We start from the raw sequence: 19384 nt of genomic DNA, 5'->3' as shown, positions 1-19384 counted from the left end.
TTGGGCTCAGTAGGTTTATGGAAGAGGCTGACTTGTCCAGGGCACTGACTCCCCAGGTTGTCAGTTCCCAGAGGACTCTGCTCTTGCAAAACCATCTATAGCTTTAAGGCTTCAGCCTCAGTGCAGGACGATTTGCACACTCATATAGTGTGCAAATATGACTTAAAACTTGAGTCAGAGCCTGTTTCAGGAAAATTGGAGTGGGAGCTTTGTAGGCTACCTACCCCTCTAGGCAAATGCTTCTTATCCCAACTTGTGATTGAGGAGATAGAGGTAGAATATTCAGCCTCATTTCACTCCCTAAATCAGGCCAGGTAGGATTTCCATAGGTGCTAAAAGTCTATGCCATGTCGCTATTTAGGAATCAGAACTGTGTTTCACAAATGGGCCCTGCTACCACCTGTGAGATCTCAAGCAGACTGCCCTGCTTCCCTCTTGCTATTTCCCTATCCATAAAATGAACAAAAGGGACAGTTATCCCTGCCGCCTTCTCCCTCATGAGTCTAAATAAGGGGATATACCAAATACCTGGAGTTCTAGAAAAGACAGGTGCTGTGCCCCTCCCCCCAGCCCCACAGCACATCTTCAGGCTCATGACCTTCTGTGACCTGCTGGTCCAAGGTCCTGACCTACCTACAGACACTAGGGTGGGCTGGGACCAGCTGTAAGGCTCCTATATTTTCTTGCCAGTGAGGACTGTGTTGTTATAAGGTATGCACACTCTCTGTCTCTTAGGGTGACCTACTTACCTGGTTTGTGTGGGTTTCTGGAAAGCAGGACTTTTAGTGATTAAAAAAAAGACAGTTCTGGGCAAATCAGGAAGATTAGTCACCCTACTAGTGGAAATTAGAGGGTAGAGTGCTCTTGCTTCTGTTACCAAACATAAATTTATTTGAAGGGTTTGGGAGATAATGGAAGATTTGAATTATGAACTATATTTCGATTCTCCACTTTCCAAGCTTCGGTTTGAATAGAAATCTCCCTGCCCAATTTACTTTGCCATAAATTAGTGGCTTCATGGGAGGTATGCTTAGGATTCCTTATGGAAGACCCTCATCACTCACTGGGCACTCAGGCACCCTGAGTAGGGAAATTCCTTTAATTCTATTATCCCCATAATAATGACTTATCCCCCTTCTAGCCTCTTGCTCTCTCACTACACTATTATCTGTATTATTACTTTAATGGCCTGAGGACTCAGCACATTCGTTAGCCCATTCAAGGTTCTGTGAACCCTTGGCCACCAAATATAAGGATATAAAAGAAGCAAGGCTGACATCAGCCCTAGCAGTACAGCCAAAATTGGTGAAAGCTATAGCCTCTATCAATTGTTGATCAAAGACATGAATAGGCAGAGACTTAAGAGGCTTAGACTTGATAAAAATGGATTTCCTCTCCCTCTGTTAATCAATAAGGTTTTAGAAAAGCATCAAGAGGTGCCAATGCCACGCAGAAGCAGAAAAGATGAAATGAGTTTGGAAAAGTTTGAGTTTGTTTAGTAATAAATGTTCAATAGTTCATTACTTCATCATCATCCCCACTTGCTTTGTGCATATCTGCTTTATGGGAGACGGGATACAAAGCATACAAGGGGATAGTGAACATAACTTTGTATCTATTGCTGGTCTTAGAGTTAATAACTCTAAATTGAGAGTCTGTATATATGAGGATTAAGCAGAATATCCTGAAATCTAGAAGTTTTAAAAAATGGGGCCTGAAGCCCTGAAGATTGACCAGTCTTTTGAGACTGTATAGCCTATAACTGGCTTCCCTGGTGGTTCAGTGGTAAAGAATCCACCTGCAATGCAGGAGCCTCGGGTTTGATCCCTGGCTCTGGAAGAATCCCTGGAGAAGGAAATCACAACCCACTCTAGTATTCTTGCCTGGGAAATTACATGGACACAGGAGTCTGGCAGACTACAGTATATGCGGTCGCAAGAGTAGGATACAACTTAGCAACTAAACCAAACCAATGAAGCCTGTAACTGAAAGCTGTGATATTTGTCTCCAGATGAGATGGTTGACAGCCCCCTCTACTATCAGGAATAACTATCAGTGACAATCTACTGGGAAACTGATAACTGATATTACATTGGTATTGTTTGTCCTTTTGGCAGGGAGCAGATGCCTCCTGCTTTCATATCTCACAACTGAATACTCAAGCCATCTTCCTCCAGTCAAGAGGAAAACAAGCAAGAGCAGCCTGTCACAGAATGAGCTTCCTGTGCACATGAATATAAACCACAGAGAGGATAACTAGGGAAAATATTTCCTGAAATAAAAGGACAAAACCACAGAGCACTTTAACAGTCACCCAAACTCACAGACTTAACATGATCAGGACACATGGCTGTGTGTTTATAGAAACAGAAAATTTGACAGAAGATCAAAGTTGGGCAGATTATTATTGTATTTACAAACCATTAAAAACAAAACTAGGAAAACAACATGCTTGCTGCCTAAGATTTGAATACTGGAAGAGTTCTTGGTATTAGCAAAGATTAAAAAAAAAAACACCTTGAAAACACCTGCTTACTTTGACTCCTGGTGATGATAGCAACTGATGGATCAACAGGAGTCAAGTTGGTCTGGGCAGGAGCTGTGCCAGGATTTAGGGAAACTGATGACTCAGAACAGTAGAATTCATGTCACACGCGACCTGTAATGTTGGCAGACAGGTTAGTGCTGAGACTTGAGACCTTACTATGGCTTATAAACAGGCCAAATGACCCACTCTTTTGTCTACCATTGGTACTCCCTTGCCTCAGCCCTTACTTTCTCATAACGCTGGAAGAATTAGTGGTAAGAATTGCTGTTTAACTTAGGATCAAGGAGCGATGACAATGTGGCTAGAATGCCATTCGGTTAAAGCCACTGGGGCACTTAGAAGGTGGGACCTGGAATATCATTTTACATACAGATTGCCCAATCCACATCTCAGCTGCCATGGTTGTCCTCAGCCCAGATTTGCCCATCTCTCGTAGTTCATCTCCCTCTTGTACCACCTCTGTCTTGAATGTTGTAGGGGCTGCAGGAATGTATCTGTAGTAGTAAATCATCACTCAGTGACTTTTACATAGTGAAGAGGCTCCCCTGGTTATTAGCTCAAGAGTTCAAGGGAATAAGTCTATCCCTGGAGCCAACCTTGTTTCTCTGGAAGTTGGGAAACAGGATTCCAGTTTCCATCTTCATTACATCTAACTGCATGACTTTCTGGATTTCTGTTTCCTTCTCGTGGGATGTATTAATAAAGTTGAATTGAGAATCTCTCACATTCCTCCCAGACCCAACATTCTATGAAATTTAAGAATTTATAATCCCATTTGGAAATATATAAACCCTTCCATGAATCTCTTATTTGACAATGACAAGGATGGTCCAGAGCAAAAAGGGATCGTGTCCTGGTTCAGCAACTTCATGGAGAATTATTTCTGAGGTTATTTCCTTGATTTTTCCATGAGATGTTCAGTCGTCTTTCCCAGGGAGCCAGCCAAGGTGCCAGCTGGAGGCAGTTATGGGAAAAGAGATGATGCAGATGTTAATAATGTGGTTAAAATCATCGTGTTTTGACAGCCCCATTCTAAGGGCAAAAACAAGGAGGGATGGGAGGTGAATGGGCTGTTTTTGACCCTTGTGATAAAATGTTTTTGAAACTTGTCTCTTTATTTCTTAAAAAATAGGGTGAAAGATGTACTCAACAGCTCTTTCCAATTGGAGGTAGACTTTTAGCTAGTATAGACCCTAACCTCTTGAGTAGAGGGTTTAATCATGTTAAAGGAAAATACTTCTTAATCATTCTCAGTGTTATTGGCCATCAAATACCCACTGGTAACACACTGTAACACTAGACTTAGCTTTGGCTATTAATCAAATTGCTCAAGATAGCTTCTTCTTCTTTTTTTTTAAAGAACATAGGTAAATACTGACCACTGAATTTTGTCTTTTGTTTCTTAATGAAAATTCTCCTGGCCAGTTGGTGGTTTTTGGAAAATTTTGATGCATGCTAGGGGAAGCCTGGTGGGCTGCCATCTATGGGGTCGCACAGAGTCGGACATAACTGAAGCGACTTAGCAGCAGCAGCAAGGTTAACTTAACTCATTTTAGTTCTTTAGCACTCTTGTTATGATTATAATCTTTTTTTTAAAAAAATAAATAAACTTTCAATTTTAGAATAGTTTTAGATTTACAGACAAGTTGTATTGATGGTACAGAAAGTTTCCATATACCTTAGACCCAACCTCTGGTATTGGTAACATTCTGCATTTTTACATGGTACGCTGTCACAATTCTAATGAACCAGTTTTGATACATTATTATTTGCTATAGCCCAGTTTTCATTCAGATTATCCTCAAATGCTTTTATCTGTTCCAAGAGCCCATCCAGGGAACCATACTACATTTACTCATTATGTCTCTTTCGGCTCCTCTTGGCTATAAGATATTTTTCAAACTCACCTTATTTTTGATGACAGTTTTGAGAAGTACTGTTGTCGTTCAGTTGCTAAGTCATGTCTGACTCTTTGCAACCCCATGAACCGCAGCACACCAAGCTTGCCTGCCCTTCACTATCTCCCTAAGTTTGCTCAAATTCATATCCACTGAGTCAGTGAAGACATCCAACCATCTCATCCTCTGTCACTCCCTTCTCCTCTTGCCCTCAATCTTTCCCAGTATCAGGGTCTTTTCCAATGAATCAGCTCTTCGCATGAGGAGGCCAAAGTATTGAAGCTTCAGCTTCAGCATCAGTCCTTCCAATGATTATTCAAGGTTGATCTCTTTTAGAATTTACTGGTTTGATCTCCTTACAGTCCAAGGGACTCTCAAGAGTCTTCTCCAGCACCACAGTTCAAAAGCATCAATTTTTTGGCACCCAGCCTTCTTTATGGTCCAACTCTCACATCTGTACATGACTACTGGAAAAACCATAGTTTTAACTATACAGACCTTTGTCAGCAAAGTGACTTCTCTGCTTTTTAATATGCTAAGTTTGCTCTGTTCTTCCAAGGAGCAAACGTCTTTTAATTTTGTGGCTACAGTCACCACCGACAGTGATTTTGGAACCCAAGAAAATGAAAGCTATCACTTTTTTCAGTTTTTCCCCATCTATTTGCCATGAAGTGATGGCACCAGATGTCATGATCTTAGTTTTCTGAATGTTGAGTTTTATGTCAGCCTTTTCACTTTCCTCTTTCACCTTCATCAAGAGGTTCACTAGTTCCTCTTTGCTATCTGCTATTAATGTGGTAGAATCTGCATATCTGAGGTTGTTGATATATCTCCCAGCAATCTTGATTCCAGCTTGTGCTTTTCATTCAGCCCTGCACCTTGTTTTTGATGACAGTTTTGAGAAGCACTATAAACTTGGGTAAATAACAACATCAATAACATGTCTGTGGCCTTGTGTTGTGCTAAGCAATGTGCAAACTCATTTAGATACACTGACTTATTTAATGCCTACAGTATCTATATAGGTATATTCTATTGTTATTCCCTTTTTATAGCTGAGAAGATGAATCTTCAAGTGTTTAAGCAATTTATATAAGATTACATAGTATAAGTAGCGAAGCAGGGAGACCAATCTAGGCAGGTTGATTACTGAGGCTATACTCTTTTTTTGTTGTTGTTTAAATTGAAGCTTGGTCAATTTACAATGTTATAATAGTTTCTGCTGTACAGCAGAGTGATTCAGCTGTGTGTGTGTGCGTATATATATATATACACACACATATATATTAGATACACACACACACATATATTCTTTTTCAGATTCCTTCCAGCTATAGGTTATTACAAAATACTGGATATAGTTCCCTGGGCCATATAGTGGGCTCTACTGTTTATTTTACATATAATAATTTATATCAGTTAATTTCAAACTACTAATTTATCTCTCCCCCCACATTCCCCATTTGGTAAACCATAAGCTTGTTTCCCATGTCTGTCTTTTTCTGTTTTGTAAATACGTTTATTTGTGTTGTATTTTAAGAATCCACATGTAAGTGATACCATGTGATATTTCTTTCGTTGACTTACTTCATTTAGTATGATAATCTCTAGGTCCAACCACATTGATGCAAATGGCATTATTTCATTCTTTTTTATGGCTGAGTAGCATTCCACTGTATGCATGTACCACATCTTCTTTATCCATTCACCTATTGATGGACACTTAGGTTGCTTCCATGTCTTGGCTACTGTAAATAGTGCTACTATGAACATTGGGGTGCACGTATTTTTGCAAATTAGACCTCTAGCCAGATATATATGTCAAGGAGGCAGATTGCTGGGTCATATGGTAGCTTTTAGTTTTTGAAGGAGTTGCCATACTTTCTTCACAATGGCTGCACAAATTTAGATTCCCACCAAGAGTATAGGTGGGTTTCACTGATGCAATATTTTTAATTACCATGCTTGGAAATAAGAGTGATGAAAAATCCCTTAGGTCTGTACATTTCTTTACACAGCACTTTGATGCATATCACAATCACATCCTAATGGCCCTTGTGATCCACACAAGTGCTACCATTCTTGGAGGCTCAGTAACTTGGTGCTGGCTTCTGCTACAGCCTGATCATAGTCAAGACAGTGCTACAATTACTTACGTGGGTATCAGCCTTGCCTGTGGGCCTGTCATACTCTGGAGGGCAGAGAGCACATCTTCTCTACTGTTATCTTTCCTGTGATGTCATATGTTTTACATGAAAGTAAAAAAGTGAAAGTGAAGTTGCTCAGTCATGTCTGACTGTTTGCAACCCTATGGACTGTAGCCCACCAGGCTCCTCTGTCCATGTGACTTTCCAGGCAAAAATACTGGAGTGGGTTGCCATTTCCTTCTCCAGGGGATCTTCCTGACCCAGGGATTGAACTCAGGTCTCCCACATTGCAGGCAGACTCTTTACCGTCTAAGCTACCTGGAAGTCTTTTACATTGTAATCTCTTAAAGATTATTTATTGAATTGGATTCCTCTTTTATAGTTGAAGAAATAGTTGGACATTACATAATTAATGAAAACCAAAAATATTTTCCATGGAAACTATGAGGCTTTAAAGTCTATTTTTTAAGTTCATTTTTCTGCAGCGATCTTCCTTATTGACAGTTTCCATACTTGAAAAAAAAAAATCTCTCAATAGAATAATCTGATGAAGGACACAAGAACAGGGATTAATAAGATTCAGATGACTTTAAAATGGAATTTTTTTCAGATTTCTTCCCAGTGGTAGTGGTGTTGTGATATTTATTTTGATTCCCTTTTGGCCAAGTTCCTAGCAGACATAGTCACAGAATCATAGCATTTCAATCAATTTCTTTGGCTTTAGTTTGTATGTCACTGGAAGAGATGTTAACAAATGTAAGAAAAAATGATTTGAAGTGCAGAGAAGAAATAAAAGAACGAACTGGTAAACTGCCAAGCTCTGTGTCCTTTCTCCTTCAGGAGGTAACAGAGAGGATTACTCTATACTTCCTTTATCCAGAGAGAGGCCCAGAACCATCATTTGTGCTAGAAAATGGCTATCATGAGGTGAAGCAAGTTGGGTTACTTCATGATGCCAGGAGTGGTGACATGGTTACTCGTCTCTTGGGCTTAGCAATGAGAGGCCCAGCGGACACAGCATGACTTGAATTTGCTTTGTAAAGGAATACTGTATCTGGGTTCCAATACCAGCAACTTACTATGTGAACTTGCCAAGTTCTGCTGCTACTTGAACCTCGTATTCTGCATCTTTAAAACGGGCTTAGTAATAAATGTGATCTCAGAGCTGCTGTGAGGTTCAGAAATGAATGTGTGAAAGATATATTCAAATTCCAGTGGATGACACATGGCTTACATTCAATATTTGTAGGTACTACTGACCTGTGCATTTTACAGCTTAAGGACTGACACAGCTGGCGGCTTCAGTCACATTCTAGCCCCAGACTCTACATTCCTCTCACTTAATTTTCCCCAAATGAAAGTCAAAGCTATTGAAAAAAAAAATTCTCCTGAGACTAAGTGGAGCTAGCTTCTGATTTTAGCCCGATCCCCAGAACACCTCTGCTTCCAGCACAGCTCTCAGAGAAGGACTCCATCTACTCCCTGCATTTTCAAGGTCAGGGTGCCTCAGGGCAAGTCCAGGAGCACAGCATCCGCCAAACCTCCTCTAACCCCTAATCCCAGCCTGTGACTACTGCTGCCCTCTGGGCCAGTGTGACCTCTGTTTTTCACTCTGCATTATATTTGGCATTTTTATCACCAGAACTTGGGCAACTAGCAAAGCCTTTGGGCCAGAACTGGGCACTATTTCTGAGTAGTTCCCCTCGGTGAACTACTTGATGCTCTGCTGGGTACGAGTGGGTGGTTTTGACAGCTGCAGGGAGAGGTGCTGAGTCCTGGGGTGGGATGGGTGATGAATGTGCCATAAATCCCCTGTCTGCCCAGAGCATAAATCTGAGGGCTGCACAGGTTCCGAGGCAAGGAAACTGGAACTCTGGAGCCAGGTAAACAGACCTGAGTCAACAGGAGCAGAGAAACAGCTCTGTGACCCTACCATCCATAGCCTTGGGCTGGGTTTGCAGAGTCCGATGACTGGCTTCTTGGGAGTCATCTTTGATTTTTGTGGTTTTGTGAGGTCTGGGAAAGAAAATAAATGTAGGACAAGGGTGGGGTTCCTTCTTGTAGTGGCTGGGCAACTGCTCACAGCGCCATGGCACCTAGCAGAGTTTCCAGACTGCTCAGAGCTGTTGGCTTCTTCCCCCTCCAGAGAAGTGAGGAGAGTTGCCCCATGGGTCACTGGCAGGCACGTTCTCTGGAGAAAACACAGGGCCACGAGTTAGAGCACCAGGACTTCAGACCCCAATTTGCCTCTAATCTGTGACGTGATTTTAGGCCTCCTGATTTCTCTGAATTTTTACAAAATGGACACAATATTCATAACCTATCTACCTCAGAGGAGTAAATGAGATGGGAGATGTCAAATTTTTAGAAGCTCCACACCTTATGAAACTATCAGACTGTGTGAACATTTGTTAATGACAAGAAAATGATAGCTATCATTCAGTAAGCACTTTTTAGTACTTAGCACAATGCCAAGTGATCTATAGGATTGGCTACATAATCTTCTTGGCTCAGCACAAAATAAACGTGAGGCTCCTTGTTCAAAAAGAAGGAAAAAGTGCCATTAAAGCTATTAAAATATAAAAGTTAACAATACTGCTATTACATGTTTAAAAGTTGAGTAGATCTTGAAAGTTCTCATCACGTTAATTAAACTTAACTATTGTGATTTCACAATGTACACAAATATCAAATCATTATGTTGTACACCCCAAACTAGTATGTTGCATGTCAATTATATCTCAGTTTTAAAAAAATAATAAAAAGTTTTCCTTCCATCTATGGGCTCTCTACCTATCAATGTGGTTTTTTATTTGCTATTTAATGTTGCACTCCCATGAGCATAAGAAAGCCATTAGAGTAAGTGTAGACCCTCATGAACTCCCAGGTTCCTTCTCTAGCACTTCACGGGTATGTGGCTTCTAGTCACTGCTGGGCTGACATGCACGCCCTGCCTGAGTGGGCTGGGCAGGGAGTCAGGCATCTGCCCTTCCTCAATCAATGGTGGACAGGTGAAAGAGATGGGTGGGTGAAGGCTGGACCCTGAAAAACGTACTCTGGTTCTGCTAGCCTGGGCCAGGATGGTGTTACCATGAGCTCCTCCTGAACTCTGGCCCTGTTCCTGACCCACCCTGTGCCCACTCATAGGACCCTGCTAGGGGGTATTGGGGAGGGTGACAGCATTTGTTTGGTAGTGATGTGAGAAGGGATCAGGTGAGGCCTAGGGCACCAGAGAGTGGGGAGGCAGAACCACAGCCAAACTGAGTCCCTGAGCTTCTAGATCATGTGCCATTGATGGATTTCATTGATGGATGCCATTGTTGCCATTTCTGTTGGATTTCACTTATAAAACTCAGAGTCTGGGACTGTGAATGCAGAACATTAAACCTCAAGCATGAGGTCTCCTCCTGAGCACCAGGTTCTGTGTGGCTATCTATGCAGGTCCCGTGTCCTGGAGCCAGCCCACGTGATTATCTCATGAGGCTTCAGGGAAATTCTATAAGGGAGCTATTTTTACTCTCATTCAGCAGAAGAAGAAACCAAGGCCTTATGTAGCTTGTGTCAAGCCCTGGGAAAACAGAGATAACATCTGAACCTGGGCATCTGTCTGCATCTGCTTCTGTGCATTCTCAGTGTGAACTGTAGCCCACCAGGCTTCTCTCTCCATGGAACTTTCCATGCAAGAGTACGAGAGTGGGTTGCCATATCCTACTCTGGGGATGTCCCCGACCCAGGGATCAAACCCACATCTCTTGCATCTCCTGTACTGGCAGGTAGATTCTTAAACACTGCAGCACCTGAGAAGCCCTGAACCTGGGCACAACTTGAATGAATCCAACAGAATCTCTCTGGAATCAATGAATGTGTTAATTGGGCTGTTGAACCATACCCTCATCTGGCCTAGATTAGAAAATACTCAGGTACTGCTAACTTCCTCAAGAAAAATTCACAAGAAACTCTCCCTCCAACAAAGAACATTATTCCAGCAATATTATTGAGAGTCTTCATTATCTGATGAGGAATCTAATACCCATAATGGTTATTGAATCTCCTCAGGCATTTATTTTCAACTAAACCATTCAGCAAACAATTATCTGTCACAAGGAAGAACTCTGCTTGCATTTTCTTGGGGAGTATAAATGTGGTACAATCTGACTGCTCCCCTCTAGGAATTTATCTGGGCCAGAAAACTGGGGAGGAGCCAAGATGGCGGAGGAGTAGGACGGGGAGAACACTTTCTCCCCCACAAATTCATCAAAAGAGCATTTAAACGTCGAGTAAATTCCACAAAACAACTTCTGAATGCCGGCAGAGGACATCAGGCACCCAGAAAAGCAATCCAACTCTTCGAAAGGAGGTAGGAAAAAATATAAAAGACAAAAAAAGAGACAAAAGAGGGAGGGACGGAGTTCCGTCCCGGGAAGGGAGTCTTAAAAAGAGAGAAGTTTCCAAACACCAGGAAACCTTCTCACTGCCGAATCTGTGCCGAGCTTTGGAAGCACAGAGGGCAACATAACAGGAAGAAAAAATAAATAAACAATTAAAACTCGAAGATTGCAAGTCCTACGGTAACTCCCTCAGCGGAGAAGCAGCGCAGACGCCTGCACGCGCCATTAGCAAGCGGGGGCTGGGCAGGGAGGCGCAGCGCGGGCTGCATCGCTTAGAGTAAGAATCTGGCCTGAATACCCTGAGCACTATCTGAGCGAAATAATTTGGGCTAGCAAACCAGACTGTGGGATATCTACCACGCGAAAAGCCAGCCCTAACCTAAGACCGCCAGGCCCACGCACGGAGCAAAGGACTGAACAGAGATAGCCGGCTGCAGACCTTCCCCCTCCGGTGACAGGCAGCCAGAGCCGGAAGGGGGCAATCGCAGCCTCAGAGAGACATTATCTATAAAACTGTAAGCAGGCTTCTTTGCTAACTAAAACTTCTTGGGGTTCTGGACGGTTAACATCTGCCTGAGAAGGTGCGCCGGTTTTACACCCAGATAACCGAGTGGCGGGGAGGCGATAAGTCGCAGCATTGGCGCTCGCCAAACACCTCATCACTTGAGCTGCTTGGACCTGGGAAGAGCACAAAACTCAGGCCCAACTGAGTCTGCGCCTCTGAGGACTACCCGAGTGCCTGAACCTGAGCGGCTTGGACCTGGGAGGTACATGCAACCCAGGGCCAGCCTCGGATTGTTCCCGGCAGAACAACCTAGAGCCCGAGCAGTGTGGGCAGGGAGGCTACACGCGCCGTGAGCGGGGGCAGACCCAGTGTGGCTGAGGCACTGCGAGCGCACGCAGTGTTATTTGTTTGCAGCATCCCTCCCTCCCTCCCCACAGCGTGACTGAACAAAGAGAAGAAATACAGCTCCACCCATCAGAACACCGACACAAGCTTCCCTAACCAGAAAATCTTGACAAGCCACCTGTACAAACCCACACACAGCGAGGAAAAGCCACAATAAAGAGAACTCCACAAACTGCCAGAATACAGAAAGGATACCCCAAACTCAGCAATTTAAACAAGATGAAGAGACAGAGGAATAGCCAGCAGATAAAGGAACAGGATAAATGCCCACCAAACCAAACAAAAGAGGAAGAGATAGGGAATCTACCTGATAAAGAATTCCGAATAATGATAGTGAAATTGATCCAAAATCTTGAAATTAAAATGGAATCACAGATAAATAGCTTGGAGACAAGGATTGAGAAGATGCAAGAAGGGTTTAACAAGGACCTAGAAGAAATAAAAAAGAGTCAATATATAATGAATAATGCAATAAATGAAATTAAAAACACTCTGGAGGCAACAAATAGTAGAATAACAGAGGCAGAAGATAGGATTAGTGAATTAGAAGATAGAATGGTAGAAATAAATGAATCAGAGAAAATAAAAGAAAAACGAATTAAAAGAAATGAGGACAATCTCAGAGACCTCCAGGACAATATTAAACGCTACAACATTTGAATCATAGGGGTTCCAGAAGAAGACGACAAAAAGAAAGACCATGAGAAAATACTTGAGGAGATAATAGTTGAAAACTTCCCTAAACTGGGGAAGGAAATAATCACCCAAGTCCAAGAAACCCAGAGAATCCCAAACAGGATAAACCCAAGGTGAAACACCCCAAGACACATATTAATCAAATTAACAAAGATCAAACACAAAGAACAAATATTAAAAGCAGCAAGGGAAAAACAACAAATAACACACAAGGGAATTCCCATAAGGATAACAGCTGATCTTTCAATAGAAACTCTTCAAGCCAGGAGGGAATGGCAAGACATACTTAAAATAATGAAAGAAAATAACCTACAGCCCAGATTATTGTACCCAGCAAGGATTTCGTTCAAGTATGAAGGAGAAATCAAAAGCTTCTCAGACAAGCAAAAGCTGAGAGAATTCTGCACCACCAAACCAGCTCTCCAACAAATACTAAAGGATATTCTCTAGACAGGAAACACAAAAATGGTGTATAAATTCGAACCCCAAACAATAAAGTAAATGGCAATGGGATCATACTTATCAGTAATTACCTTAAACGTAAATGGGTTGAATGCCCCAACCAAAAGACAAAGACTGGCTGAATGGATACAAAAACAAGACCCCTACATATGTTGTCTACAGGAGACCCACCTCAAAACAGGGGACACATACAGACTGAAAGTGAAGGGCTGGAAAAAGATTTTCCATGCAAATAGGGACCAAAAGAAAGCAGGAGTAGCAATACTCATATCAGATAAAATAGACTTTAAAACAAAGGCTGTGAAAAGAGACAAAGAAGGTCACTACATAATGATCAAAGGATCAATCCAAGAAGAAGATATAACAATTATAAATATATATGCACCCAACACAGGAGCACCGCAGTATGTAAGACAAATGCTAACAAGTATGAAAGGAGAAATTAACAATAACACAATAATAGTGGGAGACTTTAATACCCCACTCACACCTATGGATAGATCAACTAAACAGAAAATTAACAAGGAAACACAAACTTTAAACGATACAATAGACCAGTTAGACCTAATTGATATCTATAGGACATTTCATCCCAAAACAATGAATTTCACCTTTTTCTCAAGCGCACATGGAACCTTCTCCAGGATAGATCACATCCTGGGCCATAAAGCTAGCCTTGGTAATTCAAAAAAATAGAAATCATTCCAAGCATCTTTTCTGACCACAATGCAGTAAGATTAGATCTCAATTACAGGAGAAAAACTATTAAAAATTCCAACATATGGAGGCTGAACAACACGCTGCTGAATAACCAACAAATCACAGAAGAAATCAAAAAAGAAATCAAAATTTGCATAGAAACGAATGAAAATGAAAACACAACAACCCAAAACCTGTGGGACACGGTAAAAGCAGTCCTAAGGGGAAAGTTCATAGCAATACAGGCACACCTCAAGAAACAAGAAAAAAGTCAAATAAATAACCTAACTCTACACCTAAAGCAACTAGAAAAGGAAGAAATGAAGAACCCCAGGGTTAGTAGAAGGAAAGAAATCTTAAAAATTAGAGCAGAAATAAATGCAAAAGAAACAAAAGAGACCATAGCAAAAATCAACAAAGCCAAAAGCTGGTTCTTTGAAAGGATAAATAAAATTGACAAACCATTAGCCAGACTCATCAAGAAACAAAGGGAGAAAAATCAAATCAATAAAATTAGAAACGAAAATGGAGAGATCACAACAGACAACACAGAAATACAAAGGATCATAAGAGACTATTATCAACAATTATATGCCAATAAAATGGACAACGAGGAAGAAATGGACAAATTCTTAGAAAAGTACAACTTTCCAAAACTGGACCAGGAAGAAATAGAAAACCTTAACAGACCCATCACAAGCATGGAAATTGAAACTGTAATAAAAAATCTTCCAGCAAACAAAAGCCCAGGTCCAGACGGCTTCACAGCTGAATTCTACCAAAAATTTAGAGAAGAGCTAACACCTATCCTGCTCAAACTCTTCCAGAAAATTGCAGAGGAAGGTAAACTTCCAAACTCATTCTATGAGGCCACCATCACCCTAATACCAAAACCTGACAAAGATCCCACAAAAAAAGAAAACTACAGGCCAATATCACTGATGAACATAGATGCAAAAATCCTAAACAAAATTCTAGCAATCAGAACCCAACAACACATTAAAAAGATCACACACCATGACCAAGTGGGCTTTATCCCAGGGATGCAAGGATTCTTCAATATCCGCAAATCAATCAATGTAATACACCACATTAACAAATTGAAAAACAAAAATCATATGATTATCTCAATAGATGCAGAGAAAGCCTTTGACAAAATTCAACACCCATTTATGATAAAAACTCTCCAGAAAGCAGGAATAGAAGGAACATACCTCAACATAATAAAAGCTATATATGACAAACCCACAGCAAACATTATCCTCAATGGTGAAAAATTGAAAGCATTTCCTCTAAAGTCAGGAACAAGACAAGGGTGCCCACTTTCACCATTACTATTCAACATAGTTTTGGAAGTTTTGGCCACAGCAATCAGAGCAGAAAAAGAAATAAAAGGAATCCAAATTGGAAAAGAAGAAGTAAAACTCTCACTATTTGCAGATGACATGATCCTCTACATAGAAAACCCTAAAGACTCCACCAGAAAATTACTAGAACTAATCAATGATTATAGTAAAGTTGCAGGATATAAAATCAACACACAGAAATCCCTTGCATTCCTATACACTAATAATGAGAAAACAGAAAGAAATTAAGGAAACAATTCCATTCACCATTGCAACGAAAAGAATAAAATACTTAGGAATATATCTACCTAAAGAAACTAAAGACCTATATATAGAAAACTATAAAACACTGGTGAAAGAAATCAAAGAGGACACTAATAGATGGAGAAATATACCATGTTCATGGATTGGAAGAATCAATATAGTGAAAATGAGTATACTACCCAAAGCAATTTATAGATTCAATGCAATCCCTATCAAGCTACCAACAGTATTCTTCACAGAGCTAGAACAAATAATTTCACAATTTGTATGGAAATACAAAAAACCTCGAATAGCCAAAGCAATCCTGAGAAAGAGCAATGGAACTGGAGGAATCAACCTACCTGACTTCAGGCTCTACTACAAAGCCACAGTTATCAAGACAGTATGGTACTGGCACAAAGACAGAAATATAGATCAATGGAACAAAATAGAAAGCCCAGAGATAAATCCATGCACATATGGACACCTTATCTTTGACAAAGGAGGCAAGAATATACAATGGATTAAAGACAATCTCTTTAACAAGTGGTGCTGGGAAATCTGGTCAACCACTTGTAAAAGAATGAAACTAGAACACTTTCTAACACCATATACAAAAATAAACTCAAAATGGATTAAAGATCTCAACGTAAGACCAGAAACTATAAAATTCCTAGAGGAGAACATAGGCAAAACACTCTCTGACATACATCACAGCAGGATCCTCTATGACCCACCTCCCAGAATATTGGAAATAAAAGTAAAAATAAACAAATGGGACCTAATTAAACTTAAAAGCTCCTACACATCAAAGGAAACTATTAGCAAGGTGAAAAGACAGCCTTCAGAATGGGAGAAAATAATAGCAAATGAAGCAACCGACAAACAACTAATCTCAAAAATATACAAGCAACTCCTACAGCTCAACTCCAGAAAAATAAATGACTCAATCAAAAAATGGGCCAAAGATCTAAATAGACATTTCTCCAAAGAAGACATACAGATGGCTAACAAACACGTGAAAAGATGCTCAACATCACTCATTATCAGAGAAATGCAAATCAAAACCACTATGAGGTACCATTTCACACCAGTCAGAATGGCTGCGATCCAAAAGTCTACAAATAATAAATGCTGGAGAGGGTGTGGAGAAAAGGGAACCCTCTTACACTGTTGGTGGGAATGCAAACTAGTACAGCCACTATGGAGAACAGTGTGGAGATTCCTTAAAAAACTGGAAATAGAACTGCCTTATGATCCAGCAATCCCACTGCTGGGCATACACACTGAGGAAACCAGAAGGGAAAGAGACACGTGTACCCCAATGTTCATCGCAGCACTGTTTATAATAGCCAGGACATGGAAGCAACCTAGATGTCCATCAGCAGATGAATGGATAAGAAAGCAGTGGTACATATACACAATGGAGTATTACTCAGCCATTAAAAAGAATACATTTGAATCAGTTCTAATGAGGTGGATGAAACTGGAGCCTATTATACAGAGTGAAGTAAGCCAGAAGGAAAAACACCTATACAGTATACTAACGCATATATATGGAATTTAGAAAGATGGTAACGATAACCCTGTATACGCGACAGCAAAAGAGACACTGATGTATAGAACAGTCTTATGGACTCTGTGGGAGAGGGAGAGGGTGGGAAGATTTGGGAGAATGGCATTGAAACATGTGAAACGTCATGTATGAAACGAGGTGCCAGTCAAGGTTCAACGCACGATGCTGGATGCTTGGGGCTGGTGCACTGGGACGACCCAGAGGGATGGTGTGGGGAGGGAGGAGGGAGGAGGGTTCAGGATGGGGAACACATGTATACTAATTAAATAATTTTCTATTAAAAAAAAAAAGAAGAAGAAAAAAAAGCAGAAAAAAAAACCCAGAAAACTTGCCGACACTATCCTTAATGAAGGTCAGTAGCGAAAAGGTTCTAAGGGAAAAACAAGCGCTGGGAAGGAGTAGGGGGTTCAAAGAAGAGAGGCCTCCTGGAGGCGACAGAACAATATTTCTTGGCCGGGTGCTATTTAAGATGGCCGTGGAGAACGGGTAGGGATTTGCATATGATGGCTGTGGGGAGAGAGTAGCAAGAGTAAACCCATAGTGGTTGGAAAAGCATGCAGCCTGTTGCGGGAACTGTCTCTCTTCCAGTTCAAAAACGTTTCCAAGTCCTTACCTGACCCTTCTTGGCCACGGCTGACTGATTAAGAGGTATGCTTCTCTGGGATACATTTTTTCCTCTTTTCCAAACAGCTTCTGAGAATGAGGTGTCTGTTTGCGCTGTACAAGCTGAGGCTGGTGCTCTTAGGCACCATAGATGGTAGTGTTTCTCAACATGTAGGGGCTGCCATATCCACGAAGAGGATGATGGTGTCAGGCAGAGAAGCAGAGACAAATTGGGAGGCATGGGAGGGAGCATTCACGTTTCTTGTTTCCAGGTTTCTCCAAGGCCCAAAGATGAAATCAGCATCCTTCCAGTCAATGTCTCTGTTGCCTTGCCTACTTGGAGGTGAGTTTATGTCTCTTGAGACCCAGAGACTTTTCTCAAAGATAGGAGCTATTGCAATTCCAGGTGAGGACTTAGGACAGCCTGCTGCAGAGCAGGGGGAAGAATGAAGGGAATGGGGTGGATGGAGGAAACCGTGGAGATGCATGCAGTGGGACTGAGCTGTGAGGATGTGGCGGTTGGTGAATACCCAGAGATGATGGCCAACATCATGGGATCGCTGCACAGAGTAAGGGTCATTAACAGGGGCTTTAGGGAAAAGAAGTCATTAATTTTATGCTCAAAGAGTTAGGAGCTGCTATGCATGCACAACTCTATCCTTATAGCAGCCAGAAATGTGAACTCTGTGCCACAGGTGGGAAGGGGTTACAAGCTCAGGCTCTCCTGAATATGGCTCATGCTTAGCTGTCCAGTGTCTGTGTGACCCTGGATTAGTTACTCTAGCTACCTAAGCCCCATTTTATTATAACCTGGAATAATAGCTAACAGGATTTTCACATGAATTAACTGAGAAAAGTCACTCATGCTTAGAACAAAGAAAATTTTCAGTTAATGTTAGCATAAATCGAAACCAAATGAAAACAAAAACTTGGTTTTCTGATCATTAGGTTAAGAATTTATTTTCTTCCAGGAAATCCTATTCTTTGTATTCTATTAACACAAGGACATAGAGGAAATTAAGCCTTATTTGCACTTGGATTTTTAAAAAATTGAGATTGTATTGACTTGTGTTTGAGGACTAGTGTGCAGATATGAACATCTATATGGAATGCAAGCTCCACTAGTTAATGATTAACATCATACACCCTGTATAGCCTACTTACTCCAAATTTCAATCTTTCATAACATATTAGCAAAGTTATTATGAAAAAATAGATAACCATGACCAAGGATATTACAGAGAGCACACAGTTCTGACAAGGAGAATCAAGATCAGGGAGTAGTTTTCTTTAGGAACCAACTCTATAACACCCAACTTGGGTAAAGAAATAATTTTAAATGTTTAAGACAGGACAGTGACTTTAAGTCACCATTTAGCATACTTTGTATGATAGGTCCATAAAATCGCCCCAGCCCAACTTAGAGAAGGTTGACAGCTAGTAGTCAAGCCATGATCCAGTATCATACTATTCTCTGATTTTACAGAAAAATAAGTAATCAGCATATGGTTTCATATCTTAAAGTATTTGTACTCATCTCAGTATGTTTTACAAAGTGGGATGAAGTGGGTTTTCCTCCTGAGAAATGGGTTTCTAGAGCTGCTAAAATACTTGTGCGTGTGTGCTCGGTCACTGAGTCATGTCCGGCTCTTTGCAACCCCATGGACTGTATCCCTCCAGGGGCCTCTGTCCATGGGATTCTCCAGGCAAAAATACTGGAGTGGGTTCCCATGTCTTTCTTCAGGGGATCTTCCCAACCCAGGGATAAAACCCACATCTCCTGTGTCTCCTGCATTGACAGGCAGATTTTTTACCACTGTGCCGCCTGGGAAGCCCCTCTAAAATACTTGCATTTACCAAATGGTTGA

At 41.1% G+C, this 19384-nt stretch overlaps 1 long non-coding RNA gene across 3 annotated transcripts in view; it reads right to left on the bottom strand.

Annotated features, from left to right (window-relative positions):
• Positions 1-2316: 2316 nt before the first annotated feature.
• Positions 2317-19384, bottom strand: part of LOC147364780 (uncharacterized) — a 72072-nt gene continuing 55004 nt past the window's right edge. For 2 of the 3 annotated variants that reach the window (XR_015133707.1, XR_015133706.1), the window contains exons 3-4: positions 8527-8784; positions 2317-3502 (exon numbers count right to left, since the gene is read on the bottom strand). This is a non-coding gene — a long non-coding RNA (uncharacterized LOC147364780). The remainder of the gene's footprint in view (positions 3503-8526; positions 8785-19384) is intronic. The other variant, XR_015133708.1, reaches the window with a different exon arrangement.

Source organism: Bos grunniens, chromosome 10 (assembly GCF_055505025.1).
Source record: "Bos grunniens cultivar Pamir isolate PY7600 chromosome 10, Bosgru_T2T1.0, whole genome shotgun sequence".
NCBI classification, from domain to species: Eukaryota; Metazoa; Chordata; class Mammalia; order Artiodactyla; family Bovidae; genus Bos; species Bos grunniens.
The sequence above is the reverse complement of the archived record's forward strand: the minus strand, read 5'-3'. Positions and strand labels throughout refer to the sequence as shown.